Source organism: Branchiostoma lanceolatum, chromosome 18 (genome assembly GCF_035083965.1).
Source record: "Branchiostoma lanceolatum isolate klBraLanc5 chromosome 18, klBraLanc5.hap2, whole genome shotgun sequence".
Taxonomy (NCBI): Eukaryota; Metazoa; Chordata; class Leptocardii; order Amphioxiformes; family Branchiostomatidae; genus Branchiostoma; species Branchiostoma lanceolatum.
This window is the reverse complement of record NC_089739.1, coordinates 6,699,458-6,722,900: the sequence shown is the minus strand read 5'-3', so window position 1 is coordinate 6,722,900 and position 23,443 is coordinate 6,699,458. Positions and strand designations below refer to the sequence as shown.

Genomic DNA, 23,443 nt, shown 5'->3' with positions numbered 1-23,443 from the left:
CATTGATTTAATGTACATTGGATCACTGGTCAAAGAAGTAACATTTGCTAGCAAATATAGAATTTTTCCTTTCTATGAGATTGTAAAACACCATTTACTCTGTCAATGTAGGTATAGGGAAATGTACCATGGATTTCCTCATTAGAATATTGAGTGTGAGGCACTAACCCAATGATAAATAAACAACCTTGTAACATCTTCATTGCAGCCTAGAACTATATTTTCCCTGTTTAAGTGTGTGTACCAAGATGAAAACTCTGAACGTTCCTTTGTTTGAGCCTTTATTTATCACTGCTGGCCACTTTTCATTGGGTTCAAGAGAGAAGAAGTAAGGGTCAGATCAAAATAAAAAAATTTAAGTCGATCTTCTAATTCAGCATTACGTTGTTTAATCTGAGAACCCAGAAATTAAATTGGTATGGCCCTTAAAAAGGGAAGTAATCCATAGTCTCAATCAATCGGCAGGTTCCACATTTCAGGCACCAACATAGTTTATTTTACGACTCCTTGAATTCCGACACCCCATTTAGGAAGATAAGACATAAGCAGAGAAGTGATGAGAGATAGCGGCAACCTTGACAAAGTCATTGCGAGGGAAATTGATTGTCTGAGAGGCCGTTGCGTCAAGCCTCGTCATGGTGATTCCCTACTCTAATACCCAAAAAAGCCGTGAGAAATATCCCGTTCCGCCAAACTTATCATTGCTAACACTAGTAACAGTCCCTTTCTACTGGGCTGTGTCCACTGAGAAACCAGAAATTTGACATATCAATGCCGTAGGATTTTCAAGCAGATGGACATGGACAGAATGAATCATCAACAAGGTTCTCATTGAAATATGAGGAATTCGACTGATATTTAAGAATGTGGAAGCTTGTGTAGGTTCTAATTAACAATAAGACTGCGGTTTTCATAAGAAAACAGTTGAGATTGTACAACACTTGCACGACTATCCCAAGAACATTTTGGGACTTTTCCTCTGGTAAATAAATCCACAAAACACATGTTTAGAAGGTTGCCTTCTACCCCTTTACAAAGGGCAAAATCCTTTCTTCTTTCGAGTATTTCTGTAATTGAGTATGATTCAGACGACATCAGACAAGAAAAAATACACGCATTTCTGTTCCTCATCAAAAATGGACCATAATTGTCCCATGACAAATGGAAGTCTTACCGCCATCGGACATCAATGGCGATTCCCGCTTGTACAATCATTCTGATGACTTCTAATTGCATCGGGAATTTTTGGTTCGATGGTAGAGAATCCATGATGCGAACTCCATGACCCGATCATTGGGAAAACGGACGATTTCCCTGCCAATAACTGACAGGGAGAGCTTTACGAAGAGGAATGAGGGTTTCGTCCCATCTGTTTTTGTTTAAAATAATCAATATCTCTTTTCTGGAATGCTGTTCCGCATGCAAGTAGTTAAACTTAAATGCCACGTAAAGATCATCTTCAAAGAGGTAATTTCTCTACATCTTAGCTGAGTTTTTTCCAAAGAACAGATAAAATAGATTGGAATAGAGACATTCCAACTTCACTGACTGTATTATGATCCATTTCCTATATGACTGATTTGATTGTATACATATGATCATACAATCATGTCCAAATCCTTAGTAAAGCATAAATACTTTAGATATGCTGAAACGCATATGACGAAGAATGAAGAAATTGGGTTTGTACGTAGTAAAAGAGATTTAAAAGCCTTTACGACTTTTGTGACTGTTGTATTTATGACTCAAAGCCTGCAAAATGGTTTTACGAGAATAGATTTTTCCTATGAAAAGCTATCTTACTTCAACATGTGTTAGATTTTACTGGTATCCTGCCATTTTAGTGATAATTTTTCATTTTGTGGGCAATATTCAAAACTTATGACATTGAGTTTTCGGAAAGTCTATGATTGTAAAGCTGTAACAAATTGCATGTTTCTTTTATAAAAAAACAAGGAATAAAGATCCTGCTTTACATATTTCAAACCCAGCAATTCTTAAACATTAACTTTTTTAAAAGGTCCACTTTGACTATTTGCTGGTTAAATATAGCCCCTTTCAGTCCTTCATACGTGGGTACGGATCATAGAATTCGGCAAAAAAAGGAATAATTGGCCAGGAGAGTCAGTCCGTGGGAAGGTCTACATTTTCCCCTCCGAAGATTCCACAAACTAACTGCGCCTGCAAATGAAACTCTCTGGTGGCCAGACTCCCCTGACAAACAGTCTTCCTATAGCCAGCATAGTCAGTCTGGTAGCTACTAGGTCAAACAGGGGTTTTCTAGAAAAATTGAACAAGAGGGAGCACACTGAGGCGAGGGAGCGAATTCTATGTATTCATGGAAGAATTGATTGCCTAGGGAAGGCTGGATGCTGGGGATTAAGCTAAAATCTGAATTCGACAAGGGGGCGCTGGGCTAAAACAAGAGGGTGCAGCGCCCCTCTTTCCCAATTTAGATGAACCCCTGTCAAATATGCCAACAGATAGCTGTAGTTGTAGCTCATTTGTCTTTTATCATATTCAGAATTTAAACAAAGATAAACACTGTTTTCAGAAAGACAAATCGATACATAAATGTATCTCCAATAAAAGACAAAAGGACCTTGCAAGATAAGATTACGGAAAGGTTAGCTTTGGCTTGAGGCAGTTTCTTATCATACAATTTGCTTCTTATTACATACAGCCTTTGAAGTATATGTTCTTGGATCCAACCCAAGAATGCAATTTGCGAACTTAGTCTATTTCCTTTTAGTGTAAATCTCTCTAGTGGTCTTTACAGAGCAACTGACGTACTGAATGGCTAAATATGCCTTTCAGTTGAGAAAAAAGAGTAAATTCTTATTTGAAGGCATATTCAGCACTAAGGACAGCCCCGGTAGTCCAGCAAAATTACAAATTCACTTATGTATCTACTCCTTGGGGATAATGAATTCAAGATGGTAGAAAATAACATATCTCTTCAGGGTTTTTTAGGTTAGTTTCTGGGCTTGAGGTCAGTATCCTCAATATGGAAATTTCCATCTTTTGTGTCTTGCTAACTAGCCCTTTGGCATAACAGATTATCAAGCCCACCTATCTAAAACTAGATGCATAATTCCAAGGACCCCTTACTGTGTAATGCTAGGCTCCTTTTAACATATTTGTTAAGTGTTGCTTTTTGAAGTCTTGTCCTAAATTCTTTTATCAAGTCAAGGCCAACTCGTACAAAAATATCTCTTTATCCTTTACAGTTATTATTCTAACAAAGCAACAGAATCCCCCTCATAATCTCTGACAGAAAATAGACAGGGCTGTCTCCAGGACCTGTCACTCTATTCAGGGACAGAGATTTGCTTGTTGGGACGGACAAAAATTCACCAATTTCCAAACATCAACAGAAATGACATGAAATTAATCAAAATGTATTTTTGAAAGCTTAGAATTAGAGATTTAGCATCGAAAATCGACAGCATCTTATCCAAAACAATAAGTGGGACAGAAAAAAGTTAAAGCGGGACAGACCTGCTCCTTTGCCAAATGAGTGGCCTTGGCAAACCCTAACGTATAGCTTCCAGCGTTTCAAGTTCACTGTGGTAGAATATGATGGTATTGATTTCACTGTCTATGTAGTACAAGGTTTGCCAACGATCAATGGTCAGGGAGACCCACGCTGAATGCCTGATGTGCAATTTGCAAGGCTAAGACAGCAGATCAATTTTCTGTGATGTTTGAAGAGACACACCCTTTGACCAGGGGTCCAGCATGCGGCTTCCAAAATCAATTCTGTCTAGATCATGAAATATTTGCGGTGGTGAGCTTGTGATCATACTGTAAACATGTGCGCTGCATCTTGAAATGCATGACTACAGTTGTTTCAGCTGCAAATCTAAATGCAGTCCTACCACGAACCACGAAGTTAAGTCTGTAATCTGAGATAAAATTCAGATTAAACTTTCAAGTCTATGATGAAGTCTTATTACACTAGTCTTAGTATTTATCTAACCATGTAAGGTAACAAATATACACGCATGGCTTTCTGTAAAAGGCATATCCACCAGCACTATGAACAGGCACTCCTTTGCCCAACTGGAAGGCATATTTAGTACAAAGGACAATCACTTATTTTCTGAGTTGGAGGCATATTCAGTACCATGGACAGTCACTGTTTTTTCCATCGGAAGGCATATTCAGTGCCATGGACAGTGACTGCTATTCTCAACATTGTTAAGTTTATCGAATCCGGCCCTTTTTAATAAAATCCCAAGGCATGTTCAGTACAAAGGACAGCCACTCTTTTTCAGATCCCAAGGCAAATTCAGTACCATGGAGAGTCACTCTTTATCTCAATTGGAGGACAAATTTACTACCATAGATAGTCATTTCTCAGTTGGAAACCATATTCAGTACCAAGGACAGTCTAGTCCTTCTCTTCAATCGGAAGGCATGTTCACTACCAAGGACAGCTACTGCTATTCTCAAAATTGGAACGTTTATTCAATACCAAGGACATTCAGCCCCTTTTTCAAGTGGAAGGCATATTCAGTACCAGGGACAGCCAAACTGACAGCACTGACAAAGATGTCACCTTCAATATTTTCTTTAACATGCTTGCAATTCCAAAAGCACTAGGGGTACTATTTCACCCTTAGCCTTAGATCATTTCCTTTCAAACTCAAAGCAAGCTCTTGGAGTCTTGTCACGAAAAGGTCTCTCGGTCACAGTTTGCATCTACCCTAAGCTGACAAGATTAACAGTGGGTCTGACACAGTCTTAGCACCCTCTGTACAAACTACGCTGGAAAAGAAAAGGACAGCATCAGAACGTGATGAGATTTTCTTTCCTCGTCTGGTCTGGGATTACTACATTGTTCATCCCCATCGATTTTAGCGAGGAATCTATCCGTCTAACGCCTTAAGAATTAGGCACAACCCTCTTGACTGAGCGTTGGTGTATGTGTGTGTCACGAAAGAGGCATATTAACCAACTGTTACTCTGAAACCAAATTTCCCCTTACGCTAGTCTGCTGAAGATGCATGCCGGTGTCATGGCAGTTGGAGACGTATGGATTGATTCTAACTATCATAGCAAAGGGCACATGGAGTTTATCCAAAAGGTTTTGGTCTCCTCATGTGCAAATACGTTTTTTTCAAGGGTTTTTCTAAAAAACAATCACATGGGGCATTGTGAGGGAGCAAAGTGAAGGAGAGGGGGATTGTTTGGAGTTTTAGAGAATCTTTAGTTAAAATGGGGCATTCTAAAGCTTCTTGAGGGGAGAAAATTACTGTCAGACAGGTTAATATTACAGTTGAAGACTGTGGCCACATGTGACACAGTAGCATCCCTGGTCAATCAGAATTCTATGCTCGTCAGGAAACAACATACGGCCATTTCATCAAAACTACAAAATAAAATCCAGAGAGACAAATACAGACTTACACTTTTTTGCAGCATGGCTCCACACAGCACACGTTATATATGAAGAAACATTTACACCTAGATCTCCCCAACCTTCTAGACACACAAACAAAATCCAGTCCTACGTCAAACTGAGACTGTATAACACCGTTAAGTGCTCGACATGAAGCTCCAATCCACAGTAGGCCAGCTAAATGGATAGCTGAGATGCGATGGAAATCCCCTCTTCTCCCCTCCAAGCCACCGATGACATTTCGCAGAAAATAAATCGGTAGGATTTTCACTTTAAAGGGATAAAGGAGCTTACTGCAAGATGTTTTTACTTTCTAGGGGGTTCCAGGGGAAAATGTCTTGCTTTGTTCAAAATTCAGGAGCATCATGGGATGGGGAAGATAGTGGTAGGACTGAAGTGTATGGTCCATGGTTTGTCTTTAACGATGCTGAAAACAGCGATTAAGTGGCGGACGTTGAACACGAAGACATGTGGCGTCGCATGGCGTAATGGTAGATTGTTTGGCCAATAACCCAGAGGTCCTGGAATCAAATCCCCTGACATGCCCCGATGTGTGGCCACGGGAAGAGCACTTTTTTTCCCTTCTTCACTCAGGTAAAAATGAGTACCTAGCATAGGTTAGGGACGTCCAATTGACAGGATATTAGTTAAATTGAGGTCCCTTGTTTGAGAGGAGCCATGTAAAAGAACCCACTGCACTTATCAGAAAGAGTAGGGGCCCCTCCTCCTGTGAGTGGACCAAATAAATCTTTCTGGATATGCAGGCTGTACTACATCAGTATAAACCTATTGTGTTACGATGAGCAATGATGAGACAGTGTACAGAGAATGCAATACAAACAAACAAATAAACTTGTGACAGGCTTTGAGACATACGGCCTACAGATTAGCAACCTGTCTTCTGAACCAAAAGGTTAGGAAGACAGGTCCTGGTGGGGAGAGAAAATGATAAAAATTCTGCACCACTTCCATATGTCGTAACATCAACAAACATATCCCTCAGGGGGCCATCAGAAATGAAGTGATTGATGTGAAAGGAAAAAGATGAAACAATGTTCTAACAAGGTACATGTGTATATTGGGATGAAGCTATATCCCCTTCAACAGTAAACATGAAAGAGGAATATACAACATAGGTAACTCAATATACACCATAGATAACTCCATAAAACACAAATTTCAAAGACACTTCAAAATGGAAAAATCGAGTTAGATTCAGGGCTCAAAATATTAAATAAATTCCATTTTCTCCAATATGTGATTTATAACTTCAAATCTAAATATTTCTAGCATGCAAAGTTGCAGGTTCATATCTATATTTCTGTCTGTAATCTCCAGAAACTTTCCCTGTAAATTGCAGGCATTTATCACAATCGCTGGCATGTTATGTAGTACACTTTGGGACTTATATTTCCTATTGTATGTACCTTTTGCAATTCAATCGGACAGTAACATGCTTCTTTATGCCAGTGGTATACACATCTCTTTCAAAATTATTTTATTCCGTGAGACATACCGGGTAACTTCTTGACAGCGGACAAAGAATTCTTTCATTGCTTGCTAGGACTCAGTAGGAGACTTCCTAATTGCAAATATATATCTGCCAACCAACGCTTTGAAAATATATCTTTATACGTCGTTCAATAAAATCCATCCACAGGGGTCTATATTTTCCAATTACCATCTATAATTCAAGGACACAAGAAGAAGAGGATATATTTTCAGACAAAAATAACACGTAAAACTCTTTGAATCACCAATTGTTAAACAATACATGCATCACACAATAATCATACCATAACCGTTAATATGACCTTACAGCAACCATTAGTAATTATGTCCCATGGCTCTCCTTTATATGATCATTACGGCTTATCAAATAATTATGACTACAGTAACGATGAGTTCACATCAACACTTTAATGACTAAGAGGGGGTAAGAAATATTGGAAACCCGTTACCGCTTATTAGATGTGACATTGAAGAATTTTTCGTTCACGGGAAGGTATAGCGAAGGATTTGGCGTTATCCTTGGTGGTTAATTGCTTTGGAGTTTGGGGACGGCGCCGCATGTCGTGAACGTTTCTCGGGGATTGCGCGTCAATTAACCTGTTGTGCGTCTGCAATAATCTTGGGTTATGTTGGTTAACAGCGATAGACGGCGACTACGTGTGTGGCTGGGTGATGGTAAAATACGGTAGTACCAGTGAAGGAAAAGATAAAATTTTCAAAACGAAGAAAAATGTATTGGATTTCTACTATCAAATCCTTTTAACACCTTGCAATGACAGTGAACATCTTCGTTTCTTCAGCCCTTGGACCATACAGTTGTGCAAGCACTACAACAAGGGGCTATTCTACTGGTAGTGGTGTGTGTTTAACTACGAAACTCCTCCTCATACATGACAAAAATATAAATTGCAATAATCAATTAAATTTACATACACATATATTTACATATAAATTGCAATAATCTTTGATGTTTCAAGTTATCTTTAACCTTCTCCCTGCTGCCTAACTCTGTAACCAATAGAGAATTGGGCACCAAAGGCTACTTCAGTATGCTAAAGGTTGAAGTCCAAACTTCTGAAAAAAAATTAAATATCTTCAACGACTGAATTTCTAACAATCCATTCTTATTCATGTATTGGCACTAAAACATTCATAAAATCCTCATACCTTCCATAAATCTATTCTACGATCATTCTCCATACTTGATGATAATTGGACAGGGCAAAGGTAAATTGCTTTTACGCCAAGCGAGGGACTTAAGAAGTCTCATAGGTTGTTAGCACTGGCAGAAGCTGATAAACAGCAATAATTCCCTTCAAAGTCAAGTTCTTCATTGCCCATTAAAACTCATTACCTCTGGCTTAACACACCTTGATTGGCAATTAACACACCTTGATTAGCAATTAGAGCAAATTAGATGGCAGAACTTGAAGATTATACTGTGTACATTATTCATGGTGTCTATGAAAGTACATGTACGTATGGTAATGTCTCTATTGATGGCAAATGAGGCCTTATTACGAAGTAATGGTACCAGTGCTGTGTCAACTAAAAGCATACGTAAAGGTTAAAAGTTCTTACAGAAGTGGAGAGTGGAGCTTTTTTTACAGATATACGCGAGCTACATGTTGTGTAATGTGCTATGCTGAAGGGAGGTTATACCGGCTATACAGATACAGAAGCTGGTGTGTTAGACCGAAGGGCGGTTATACCGGCTATACAGATACACGAGCTGGTGTGTTAGACCAAAGGGCAGTTATACCGGCTATACAGGTACTGAAGCTGGTGTGTTACACTGAAGGGCCGTTATACAGATACAGAGACTGGTGTGTTACACCAAAAGGCAGTTACTAGTATACCGGCTATACAGGTACAGAGGTTGGTGTGTTATGCCAAAAGGTGATTATACCAGCTATACAGATACAGAGACTGGTGTGTTACACCGAAGGGCGGTTATACCAGCAATACAGATACAGATTCTCTTCCTTGTTTTGAAGTACACATACCCTAACAGACCTGTTCCAGTAGAGCCTGTTTTCTATCAGACTGTGCTACTGGTCCTGAGCACTAATGCCCTACAAAGTGGCTGATGAGTACCCAGATGATCATGATGGCCTGGAGAGCATCTGGACTCAATCTGACAGGAAATCTGTTTCAAATTGTGTCAGCAACATGTCTCCTCACTTTCTTCCTGATAGCAATAAAGGCTTTGGCCTGGAAAGCTTCAAAATACTGTGAAAGGGGAAATGTTCGTAGGAATTTGACTTGAAGTGCAGAAAAGGTTGTTTTGTATTTTTTTCTGTCAAGTCCTTCCTATTAACTTCCTTGCTACTTTTGGCCCCCCAAAAAGGGGTGTGGCTTTTTTCAGTAAATTCAGAAGCGTCACACGTTACATTGAATTTTTGAATTCACATACCGATTACAGTCAAACCTGCCTAGGCGACCACCTTTTCAACGCGACCACCTGGCCATGGCGACCGCTTTTTCTCGGTCCCGAAAATTTTCCCCATAGGCACAAGCATTAAGCGGCCTGCCCAAGGCGACCACCTGACCAACGCGACCGCGACCACCACGAATTGGGACCGCACAGAGCACAATCCCTGCCCATGGCGGCCGCCTAATTTTCAAGCGTGTGGTGACATCGGATCATTTTGCTGTAGGATTTCAAGGAAATGTTTTCAAGACTTTAAAGGACAAAATAAGGACAAAAATATATGGAATAGCAGTGTTATAGCATCGATTCCTCCATGAAGTGTTTTAATAAAACGTTCCCCCTATAAACATTGTAAAGAGAAATGTTTGTGATGTTGTTGTGCCTATCGTAATCTTATAGTTTACCGCAAACTCAGTTCGGTTTAAACTCAATTTTCAAAACGAATACGTAGTGCATGGCGTCAAAAAGTCAGATTTCACAGAAATTACTATCTATTTCTTGTATTTTCAATAAAAATGTGTCTGTGTCTTACTAAATTCCGCCCAAAAAATCATCGGGCGAGAAATGTTGTCCTTGGTCCCGACGCCATCTTGGATTTGGGCATTTTGGCGCGGCCCAGATTTGGCGTACCGCTGACCTTTCTAAAACACGATGCTTTTGTGTATGAACATTAACAAATACTCTAGTCATTGATAAAAATTAATATCCTTATTATATTTTTATTTTCATGAATCTCACAAACCTTAATTGGATGCTGTGCGTTCTGCTGCACTGACTCATACCTTTGGATGCGGTCGCACAGAGCTAGGCGGCGCGGCGCGACGAAATCACCGTTCCGTTTTCATCTTTAGTTGTCAGATCGAAAACTTTTGGACCCTTTTATCCAGCGGCCGGCGTCCTAGAAAAGGCTGGGGCCAGCAGGTGTTTTCTAGGAATTTGTCTTAGGCCTTAAAACTTCGATGATGTGCGCGTGTGTGTGTACGCGGGAGATCGCTGCGAGATCATCGAGGCGACCATTGTTTTGTAGTCAAAATTATGACGAAAATTTGTACACGATAAACGTTTAGCGATATACAATTTACAACGATAACGGAAAACGTAATTTTTGTAGAATCTTTCTGTCAATGAGAATTGAACCTGGTGGGGGTCTTGCTGTCTAAATTCACATAATTTCCCATCCATTTACGTACTGTATTTGAAAACCTCGACCTGGAAACATGTGAGTGGAATCCTCTTCATGGCGACCACCTGTCCATCGCGACCGTTTTTGCTCGGTCCGCCGGGTGGTCGCCTTGGGCAGGTTTGACTGTATATGTTTAACGTTCAACCATGGTTCAACTACAATAAAAATCAAATGGGCTGATTATGCTTTATTATCCATACAACTTCACTGTCCCAAATAGAGTTGTAAATTTAGACCTGATGTAGATAAAGCTTGAGGCACTTTTGTGATCTGTTGTGACTAACGACAGTTTCCCATAGGACTAATTGGCCTAGATCTGAGTGAAGACAGATCAGGCAGCTACTGTAAAATGCTAAATGTTTCCAGGGATTTAATTTTGCTGGAGGAAGAAAATTTAGTCTTTGCTGTGGTTTGACATTCGCAGTTGAAACAAGGGGGTAGGTGGGCAGAAGACCGAACAGAAGTTTTTGCGTTGGATCTAGTTCGCTGTGAAGAGATCACAGCAAAAATAAACAAACATACAACCACTACAAACATTTCCTCTTCTTCAGTAATCTATACAGCTGACAGAGATGCACATCTCTAACTGATACAACTAATGGACTACAGATATGGGTGGTCATAATTAGGCTAACAAGGGGGGGAGGGGCTCAGATTGTCATCCATGCATTGTCATATGTGAATATTGACATAAACAGAGAAACATTATAGGATTCTTGTAGGATAAGAATCAACAGGGGGATGTTATGTGACCAAAACGTTTTGTGGTTAGTTTTGCAATCAACAAAATGAACAAGTATGCCATATTCTTTATAGGAGGTCCTGACAATGCTTTACACTAAATTCAAGAAGGCCATATACATATTACGCTAAATTCAAGACGGCACCCGCTATGCTTTGTGCCAATATTTTTTAACCCTGTGATGATTGCTGATGAATAACGTGAAACCAAATGGCTTTCCCTATAAGATTTGGGATGCATACAATCTACAGAAGAGGGCGTGTAGCCCTCTGCATGTGGATGCTAGTTTTGACTTAAGCTAGTAGCTACATGTACAATGGTCATTACCAAAGAACATACTTTGTAATATTTGTACATACAGTATGTTGACCCTAAACATTTTTCACCCTTGTAGTACAGGGCTGTGGAAACTATAAATATTCTCCAGAAAAATAAAGAAATACCTTACCTCAAAAAAAAATGAGCAGTCTTCCTTTAGTCCAGACACAGTCAAATCTGTCGACAGTTTCTTCTGGAACTCCAGACTTCCAAGTGATGAAATCCTACAAGAAAGACCCAAACAAAGGATCAGTAACAGAACTAAACCCTACCCCATCAACACAGTCTGCTGTACAGTACAACATCCTACACACAATCACGTGTGTTATTTGAGGAGAGGGAGGCTTTAGGAAAAACGCTGGGCCCTCTTGAAAGGATTAGTGATAATCTGTATAATCTGGTGTTCCTGTTCTGATATCTGGGTGTGTTGAAAGACGAGATGGCACCAAGGCACAGAAACATTAGTTAAAACATTCCTTTTGAGTATCATACAAAACTTCTAGTGTTCACTGATAACAATGTTGGAAGATTCTATCAATTACAGTTATACATGTACCTAAAGAAGAGACACTAATAATAAAAAATCTTTGAAACAAAAACAAAATATATGTGATAATTACCTCTGGTTTTGCTACAATGGAAAAACAACTTTTCATTTGAGGAAAAGTTCTGAATGGAAAATCAATCAATTGGCTGAAGTGCACTAAACAGAAGTTTACTAGTATTTTATAAAACCTTTCCATTAAACTGAAAAATGCATTCAAACAAAGCAAAAACAATTACCTAAAGGAGGAAGCATTAAGAAAAACATTCTGATTAAGTGGCAAACAATGTTTTCTTTCCTAACAACAATACAGAAGGGTAATTTTTGTTTTATCAAAGCAGAGGCATGGTGCCATATCCCACACAGGGTATTGTGCTAACAGCTCACCCCCTGCAGTAATCCGCAGACAAAACAGGGGGCACTAATCTCACCATAAGCAGCTTACCCAAAAGGCATGTTTGTAAAACTGCTACTGGTATTTTCTGTGACTTACCAACTGAACACTTTCATTAAAGCATGATGTTTGTCTAGCATTTAGGGTCTGGTTTAGCAGGAAAAACATTGACGAGGAACGTAGAGAGAATGAAACAAAACAGCCTTTTACTTTTAGATGTTTTTTGCCATGTGTAAAACTAAAATGTGCATTTTCACTTAAAGTAAGATATATTACATGCATGAACTTCTAGTATCCTTCAACTTCTAACCATCCTTGTGAAATGAACAAGGCCAAAATACACGATGCTGTTTGCCTATGGTACCATTTATGATGCTAGGTATAACCTCCTTGCTTCTACAATGTACCTTCATTCCATTACCATCCCTCCTAGATTCCATTCTCTTTAGCTTGCGTCTGTTTCCATATACGCCACATCAACCAGCGACTATCGGGGCGGACGTAAACCAACCACGATGGCATCCATACTAACCCCCTGTCCCAACAAAACCTGCACCCAAGGAACAATCTCAGGAACCTTTTTGCAGCACTTCTCAAAAACTCGACAGCATTTTCCCCACACAATGGCAACAAACAGATCTCTGTTTTCAACACGTTTCCTCATTTCAGCGAGGATTTGGTTTTGCAAACGTGATCAAAATGTCTCTGCAATATCTTCCCATCCCCTTGGAAACTGGTATCCTGGTCTATTAGTCTGTTTACATAGTGAATAATGGAAACTGCTCGCTGAACAAACACACCCCACTGAGAACACTGCCACATACAGCCTGGTATAGCCTACATAAGCTCATTATCAAATAGATGACAATGAGCTGTTGTTATAAATACAGGCGAACACATTTCACAAATTTTGATGTTCACTTGTAGCCAGGCAGTATTAAAAGGGCCAACCAGTATCCAAAGTCTTCAGTGGCTTTTGATTCTGTTTCACCTTTTCGATACTGCCTTGCCACCGATAGATCTGCTTGGATATTATTCTAACCGGCTCATACAACAAAAAAATGAAACTTTTCTTCTTATTTTGTTAGGATAATCCATTTTGTGTCAAGTCCATTTCGATGCAATCAAGTTTCAGTATCTTATACTGGAGGAAAATGATTTTATCATTCTCTTTTCTGCTGATCAAAATCTTAACCCACTTACCAGACATAAAAGAAAGGCTTGCCTTTTCATCACATGTCACAAAATAACAAGTTGATTTTATTTTCCTATACTAGATGGAAATAATTTCGTTCTCTTTCTTGATGATTGAAATCTTAACTTATTTATAGTACATAAAAGAAAGGCTTGATTTTTCATCACATATTACAAAGAACCACTTAGTTTCAAATACAATCCAATGTAATTCAATTTCAGTTGCCTATAGGAGAAGAAAAGCATTTCATTTTACTTCTAATTTGAGGATCTTCTACGATACCCATATAATTGCTTGCATTGTCAAAGTGATGAGCTGTATCGCGAATTTATCATCTAACATGTTTACTGATGAAAAAAGCTTTTCAGAGATTTTTCCACAAAAGATGTGTCATATTTTATATGCAGTATCATTTACTATCTCTTTATTTTTCTAAACCAGTGATCCAATCGATTTGTTGACAGATTAGTTGATTGATTGAAATGAATAATTCATAGTCTGACCAAGCCATTTCCAGCACAGGAAGGAGGAACTTCACAAGTTAGTGGTAAGTTCTGTTCTTGGACTTGTCAAAGTTCTCATGGAATAAAAATACAGCTGAAAATGTCATCAAGCTTACAAAAAATACGGTTCCTTGACAAAAAGAAAAGGCACGAAAATGAAAACTGCAAAGTTAATGCATTTCCTCTTTAAAGTTTTTAAATCATACTTCAACTCCAATCAAAGAAAGTGAACATAGAAAAAGGTAAACTATAAAGGCACATATTGGCAATCCAGACATAAAAGTGTATATAAGATTTTTACACAGAGAAAATACTACAAAAGGAAAAGCACATACTGTTTCCATTCTAAATCTTGCTGATAAAGGTGGCATCGTAACTGTACACTAGTCTTGTAGAAAAAAATAGTCAAATTTTGGCACACGGAAAACACTCCTTTTTCTTATGCACATAGATTAAGTATATGTAATGTTCCTACAGATATATTTCATAAGGTGTTTATAAGAAATGGCATAAAGAAGAACATTTACCTGACTGAAGGAAAATCAACCAAGGAGTGGACCACAAATCCTACCCACCAGGCACATGTAGAGCTGACAGCAAAAGTGATTGCAACCAGTGGGTGCAGCTCTCAAACCCACATTTGGACCATACCATATTGTCTGTTACAAAGGGGTGCAATGATCATTCAAACTAAAAAATCTAATCTCTCCTGATCTTCCAAACATATAGAAAATCGATACAGACAAATATAACGTTACATGTATAAAATGTATCTAATAGTATATTGATATGAATATTCGGTTTCATCTGCAGTTATAAGTATAAAAATTTAAGTCATATAGCTTGAATGCCATCCCTCTCAAGATGTTATGGTCTGACCAATAGCTACACATCTTCCCGCCCATTTTCACCACATGATTACAAGCAATTAGTGGTTGCCATGGAGACCATCCCTTATTTGGAAGTGGTAACTTTCTCACAGAAAGCACTTGTGACAAAATGATCTCAAAGCAGATACTGTATTAGAAAGGAAGAGCTTGAGAAATGTAACGAATTTACCTTTCTATATCTGCTTGGAGATCACAGAATACCTCTATCTGTCTGTAATAGCCATTTGTCAATGAGAAATAAAACAGGTTTAAATCTAAATTTCAGCAATACTTTAACAAGTTAAAATATGCAATTCTTTGAAGGTCCCAAAAAATGTCTTCTTCAACCAAGTATGCCGTGTGAAAAAGTTCAACCAAACTACGTATGCCGTGTGAAAAAAGTTTTTACTCTCAAAAAAAGGTTTGTACATTGTACGTAGATCATTTTTAGTTTTCAACAAAGGAAAATTACATTTTCAAACCACCTCAATTTTACCAAGGAGGTTGGTTTTACAAAGTACTTATAAAGTCAAATGTGAGTGGACATCTCACAAATACAGTACACAAAGAAAATACATGTATATACATTTAATTCTCACGCACACAACCCATATTATACTACATACCTCAACTAAGCCCAGAAAAAACTCCAGATGTTTTTTGATCCACAGATGTGCATACACTTCTTCTATGCCAGCAGATTGTTTGTAACCTTTACGGTAAATATGTTTGAGTGGACACCACACACCTGCAACAACCTGGGCAAACATGTAGAACTAACACACCCTTATTTCTTCAAGAGATAAGAAACAAGCAAGATTTAATTCCTAAGAAAACATATTGTTTTTTCATGGATACTGATTAACTATGTCATCTATTTCACTTCTAAGAAATACTGTTAGACTTTTAAACTGTAAATTTCGAAACTTTTGCGGTGGTTTTATTTTCCAAGTTATTGCTTGCTGTCTTTCTTGTATGACTACTGCACTACAGAAAATGTTTCGACTGCTAATTTAAAACCTTTCTGCCCTACTGGAAAATAAAACCACTGTGAAAGTGAGTGAATTTACAGTAGACTGACAAATAGAATACAGCAACTCTATACCTAAAAGTCAAATGAACAGATTCTGAAATACTTAGTATTTAACCTTCTCTGTGCTGCCTAGCCCTATAACTGTCACAAAATTAGTGCTAAAAGGCTACTTCAGTCGGGGAAGGTTAAAGTGTATATAGATCTTTAGAATTGCAAAACAGGGCATAGATTAAAACTTTGGCTCAAAATGTTGTTGCTAACATCCAACGACAAGAACTTGAGATATTCCTAATGTTGTGGCAACTTCTTTTGATGTTCCTACCAACCTATGTGCAAGCATGTTAACATCATCAAGAAGTAAACCGCTGCAATCTAGGAGAACAAAATGAGCTGTCCAGGTGTTTGACAAAACATGTTTTGTTCTTTATCTACAATGTACTACAACCAAACCTGCCTAAGAAGACCACTCAAGGGACTGATAAAATCTGCTCAATGTGGACAGGTGGTCACTATAGACAGGATTCTTATTAATGCTTGTGTAAATGAGAAAAATAGGGACCACCAAAAAGTGGTCACATTGGCCATGTAAACGCAGAGATGTAAACGGGTCACTTGTACAGGGTTGATTGTACATGTAAGGCCTAACTCCCCTTTGTCGCAGGATTAAACGCTAATTTCCAACACAATAGAAATTGCCGTTGAATGGAATATTTGGGTTGATTTTGACTGTTTTTCATACAAGAGCCTTTCACAATAATTTAGTAGATCTAACACATGCAAAGTAAAAAGTTGTTTCAAGCACATTGCAAAATACAGTACACATGTACTACGAAATGAGAGACAGACTTTATATACATTTTCCTAAAACTCATCGCAATACCTGAACAAATGCAGCACAGGATTACCTCCTTCAAACTTGTGCGTTCGTCTGCCTCAACGACTGCGCACAATACAGAAGTCTTGACCAAACGTTGCACAGCGGTTTTCACACAGGGACTATTGAACACCAGCCACAAGCAGAACTAAGTCTACTTGTACTTAACTGTATGTGCCGAGTGCTGAGATTTTCATACGGAGGTTGGGTAAATATGCATTAGGAACTTAAGCCTGGCACTCAGGTGATGGAAGAATTCAAACCCCTACCTGTAGGGGTGACTTAAAAAGCTAGGTGGAATGCTAAAGGGGGGTCTACACTCTACTCTACATTCAGAAAAGCAACGGCTACGAATAACGAAAATCATCCAAGGGACCACCAAAAAGCGGTCACATTGGGTAGGTGGTCCTTATGCAGAGGTGGTCACTGGTATAGGTTTGACTGTACCTTATTTCAATCACACATAGGGAATATTCATGTACCTGTAGTCAGTTCACTGGTTTCAGCTAAATTCTTAGTTTGAAACGTCCGGGAACAAAGCAAATAGATCTGTGTGGCCCCCTAAGAAAAGGTGTTCAAACGTTTGTCTTTCTGCTCTTTAGTAAAGAACACACGTCAACACGTCAGCTTTGTTACAGGTGTGCGCAGGTAAGCCTTTCACAAACAACATTTTTGTCAACAGCTTCTTAATGCTCCCATCACACAGCAGGTAAAGTGATCTGCCGGAGGGTCTGGAAGTTCTTAAAGACATTTTGGCCTTCTTTTATCATTGCTTGATTTTTGGAAATCGGCTGATGTTTGAAGTTTTCCAAGTCCCGTCCAAAGTAAAAGGGTAAATTTTCAGGTGAAAAATATCAAAAAAAGAAGTCCTATAGTTCTAGTGTCTGGCTTTCTTTTGAACTAAATGCTCCTGTCACACAGTAGGAAAATTGATCTGCCAAAGAGTCTGGAAGTTCTAAATGACATTTTGGAAGTAATACGCCCGGTGTTCTCTTGATCATGGCTAGATTTTTTTAGAGAATTTTGGCAGTACTAGTGTTCTTTCTTTATTTGAGTTCATCACAATGTGAAAGGGAGGGGAAAAATAACAGGTGCCTAAGCACCTTTCTCTCGATTTCTCGCGATTTCGAGTTCTCTCGATCATTGCTTGGTTTTTAGAGAGTGGTCCATGTTCACAGGTCCTAATTGAACCCAGTTCAATGTGCTAGGGTGGATTTTTGGGTAAAGACTACCCAAGGATTTTTTAAATAGATGAAAATCAAAGTATATAATAGAAACATTCTCCAAGCTGTCTAACCCCAAATTTTGGTTTCAATGAGCTGCTTGGCACGAAATATCTATTGGATACTGGGTTAGGCAGCAGGGATAAGGTTAATGAGAATGACTTCCTGCAAAAAAAAGTCCTAGTGCCTGGCTTTCTTTCCAACCAAATCTACCTCACTTTGTTTGATTTTTATTTTAGCCTGGATTTCTTTCCAACCAAATCTACCTCACTTTGTTTGACTTTTTGAAATAAAAACAGGAACTGTCGGTCTAGTTTGATACAAAGACTCTGCAACGAACCATGGCCAAAGTTCACAAGAAACCAATTTCTAGAAACAGGAAAGACATGATGAGGTTTAAATCAAGACCACATGTACAAACCACCCCTCACAGCAACGTCACGTTTCACTAACACACTGGCCAAACAGTGGTGTATATGTAACTTCTAAGGAATAACAAATCATCATTTCTTAGAAATTTCTAACAAATAATAATAATAATAATAATAATATCAGGTGTATTTGCAGCCAGTGCCACTGGGTAATTAAAGTCAAGGTCCAACATTAACATTTTGACCCATAACAGGAAGATTATGTTTGTAGATACTAAATAATAAAAATAAGGGAGATCCAGCGTGATGTTTTGTTACATAAAAAACAACCCAAAATACTGTCAGACGAAACAATGTCTTGCCTGCACAGATTTAAGCAAATCTTTAACAGTTGGTACCACATAAAACCAGTATGGCAAATTTAGTGGTCAAAAATTCTAAACGGCATGACTCTTATTTACAGAATTGGCGAGTGAATAGCGGTTCTTTCAAAATGAATTTGTGGAGAGATTCAATTATCACAACACCTTATAAGGTTTTATGAAGATGTCCGTCATTCCTTTATCTCCAAATGCCATGAATCAATAATATATCACGGGCCACGCAAGGTTAGGGCACGCTAATGTCAACATCAGGTAGCCGAGAGAAATCGCTCAAAACAGAGGGATTCAAGGAGGATCGGTTGCCTAGCAACGTGATGAAATCTCACCTGCAGAGCTGTCAATCATGTGAAGCCAGGCTGACTTGTTTTGGAGGAGTCATTGTTGGGTTAATCAAGTTATTATAGATCGTGACATTTGGAGGAGAATGGAAAGTTTGCAGGTGAATAAACAAGCTTCGGATGGAGGTACTGTAAAAGGGGAAATGTTCACAGTAGTTTTATTTTCGTGATTTACCTGATTACATTTCCCCTTATACAGTTTAACCATACATGGCAGTTTTAACGGCAAACTTAAAACCACATGTACAGCGAACACACTATTTTCTCATAAATGTGAAATTAAATCTCCACCAAGATTGACCCTTTTACAGTATATTCTAGATATATATGAGGTTGGATTAGTGAAATAAATACAGTTCATTAACCTAGATACCAACCAATATCTCTGTGCTGTGTGCTCTATTTTACCATGGAAGTGTGCTCTATAAAAACATGGCGTTCAGACTCAGAGAACCCAAAATTACCATATACATGTATCGACCCTGGTTTAAGCTCATTTCGGATTGATTTATGCACTAATCAATTGTATTGTACAGTATTACACTTTTTTAAAAACATATTATCCATGCCCCCTCCATATGAACCCCTCCCTGTAAAAATATATACACTGCTACTGAAACAGCAAGGAAACTTGCCAACCTACATGTATATGTGGGTCTGAAGCCTAGGTTACACATAGCCGAACATGGCTCCCGAACGCTAGCCGACTCAGGTCGGCGGTAGTTCGGGAGCAGTCTGACCAGTTTTTGGGCCACGCCTATCTTTGGCGCCGAACATGCGCCGAAGATGCGCCGATCATCTCCTAACCAGTACACGAATTACTCCCGAATGGGCCCCGAATGCTTTCTAGCTTACTCCCAACCATCCCGACCTCTAGCCGCAGACTGCCGAATCTCTCCTGACTAAACCCCGACCGATTGCAGACCCTCTCACGAATTTAAATGGACATATTAAGGGACTTTCAAAAGAGGGGTCATTTTCGGTTTTAATTAAAATAATCCGTTCTATTATGTTGTTAACATCACCGAGAGATCGAATTCGGATCATGGCTAGCTTTGATACTACTTTTAGTGTTCTTCTTTGTTTTTGGTCATGTGAAGGTCGGGGGTGATTCGCCACGTTCCGATAGTAGTCACTTGGTTGAGAATTAGTTAGCAGAGTTTTGTCTACGGCCTTGGGGTGAGTTATGGGTAGGTTGGAAACTAGTTGGGAGTAAGTCAGTAGTGTTTCTGGCGTGGTTAAGGTTCTAATTTTACTACTGACTCAATCCCGAATACCAGCCGAGCACTAGCCGACAGCGCCGAACACCAGCCGAACACCAGCCGACCCATTTCAGACCCTCCGTCCAGAGCCGAATGTTTTGAAATTTTCAAAACATTCGGCTGGCGCAGCCGAACACCAGCCGAACGCCAGCCGACTCGGCCGAACGCCAACCGAGCTAGCTCCCGAATCACTCCCGAATCACTCCAACCATGGTCGGGGGAGAGTCGGGAGGCCATGTTCGGCTATGTGTAACCTAGGCTTGAACGAGCGACAAGAATAGACTCACCTTAGGAAACAGGTGTGCTAAAGGTGTGATGTCACCTGGGATCACCTACAGCACCTGGGGCATGTGACTGCTGTTCACCTGTTCACCTGACACCTGTAACAAAAATGCAAACACACAGGTCACACACCAGTCCTCAGTATGTTGGTTCAAGCATGCAGTAATATTTGTGGTGGTGACTTTGCACAAGTTGGTCCCTGGTCGCACACATGAAAGTCTGTCAATGATTCAGGGCAATTCCATTAACCAAGATGGGAGGAGGGGGGGGGGGAGACTGCCTAGAATTGAGAAAGCTTTTACTAACAGCAAATACTACACACAAAGGAAAGTCATAGTAGTCCATTTTATATCTTGTAAAGCTTAAAAATGAATGAATGGTTGAATGAATGAGTGTGTGAATGAGTGAGCAAACAAGTGAGCTGCAAGTGAATGAATAAATCTACGAAGGCCAAAATACTAATACGGAACCTTTCAAAGAGAAATCTCTAAAGACTGAGGAGAAGCAAGTGATAAATCAATAACAAAACCAAGGAGACAAAACAATCAATGAACAGTTTCTTCCCTATTTGGTTTCCCCTTTGACCATGAAATTCCCTTGTCACTCCATTTAACATGACTTCATGCTGATAAAATTAGATTATAAAATCGATGGAACTTTCTCAATATGATGACTTTGAAATTGTACCTTTGAGTGTGACCAAAAAAATTCCCATATTTTCAGAGTCAAAAAAATTTCAACTCTAAACAATGAAAATACATAACGACGATGATAACGTTGCACATCCATTTTACGCACCTTAGATACGTTTTTTTTTTAGCCAATACTGTAAAAGGAGAAATTTTTGCTGTGGTTTTATGTTCACAGTTTTTGAGACAACCTCTTCGCCACAAACTTGAAACAATCGCAAATGTTTTTGTTCTGTCCTCTACCCACTTACAACGTTAACCTTGTTTCAACAGCAAACTTAAAACCACCGCAAACACTTTTTCCTACCACGAAATTAAAACGCTGCCAACATTGAAAGTTGAAACCACCCTGAACACTCCATTTTCTCCGTACCGCGCAATTAAAACCATGCAAACATAAATGCATTTACAGTATGTTGACGTTCTGACAAAAATATATTGCATGACCCCCATAGACACAGTTAAATGCGTACACCGCAACAAAAAAAAAGAGGCCAAAGATGCCAAAAAGCCCTTCTGGCGATACCATTAGCTGCTCCAACCATTCATCCCACTCCTAATCACTGCTGACATTCATGACTATTTATCATGAATTTTGTATGGGTGGCGACATTGGCTTTGTATGAGTGATTTACGGTTCTACTACTGATAACGCAGTCCATGGTCAAGGCCATTGTGCCCCGCATCAATGGGAAAGTAAAACATTTTTCATTGCCACAGAAAGAGACATGTATCTTTGTCAGGATACATGTAGATATGGGACTGTGGAACTAATGGTTACCTCAGGCAAGGAGGTCATGCTTTGACTAGCGCTGATTTATGGAAAGAATAATATATATATGTCACAGTAGAGATGGCGATTCAGGACAATCGGCGATTGTCCTAGGACAGATCGCGATCGCTGTTTGTCCTAGGACAGACTGCGATCGCGATCTGTCCTAGGACAATTGCCGATTCTACTAGTAGAGATTGCGATCGCAATCTGTCCTAGGACAAACGGCGATTCTACTTGGACAAGTTTGTGATCGCGATCTGTCCTAGGACAATCGCTGATTCTACTAGTAGAGATTGCGATCGCAATCTGTCCTAGGACAAACGGCGATTCTACTTGCCTGGACAAATTCTGACTAGATGGAAATGCTTTAGAAAATAGAATGAATCATTGCACAACATTTCAATCAGGTTTAGCATACTACCTACATTTCATAATTATCAACTATTTTAGGTGAATTACTTTATAATGGATGAATGAGTATGTTTTCTGATAAAGTAATTTCTGATAAAGTTGAGTGAAAAAATTTTGATAATGTGTGAAAGATGTCAGTTGGAAGAAGGTGATCCAACAATGTTTCAGTATGCAAATTTTGAGGGGTCAAGATATTACTCACAGTTTCACACCTATTGAATTCACAACCATAGGAGAACAATAACAATTGTAAAGTGTTAAAACAGGTGTCAAAATATCAATCTCAGAATTTGTAAATACTAAATAAAATCATGGATTATACAAGATATTGCTGTTTCCTTTATTAGTATTAAGTATATTTTAGCATCATTAAGTTTGGATCGCCGTTTGTCCTAGGACAGATTGCGATCGCAATCTCTACTAGTAGAATCGGCGATTGTCCTAGGACAGATCACGATCGCCGTTTGTCCTAGGACAGATTGTGATCGCAATCTCTACTAGTAGGATCGGCGATTGTCCTAGGACAGATCGCGATCGCAGTCTGTCCTAGGACAAACGGCGATCGCGATCTGTCCTAGGACAATCGCCGATTGTCCTGAATCGCCATCTCTACTGTGACATATATATATAGAGAGAGAGATAATCTCAGGAAGATATCTACGGATTTTTATGATCTTTTAAATTGTGTATTCATTCATTTT

General features: G+C 39.1%; 1 long non-coding RNA gene across 1 annotated transcript in view; it reads right to left on the bottom strand.

The window, feature by feature from the left end:
• Positions 1–11,725: 11,725 nt before the first annotated feature.
• Positions 11,726–23,443, bottom strand: part of LOC136424474 (uncharacterized) — a 50,940-nt gene continuing 39,222 nt past the window's right edge. The window contains exons 3-4 of the long non-coding RNA XR_010753893.1: positions 20,873–20,965; positions 11,726–11,820 (exon numbers count right to left, since the gene is read on the bottom strand). This is a non-coding gene — a long non-coding RNA (uncharacterized lncRNA). The remainder of the gene's footprint in view (positions 11,821–20,872; positions 20,966–23,443) is intronic.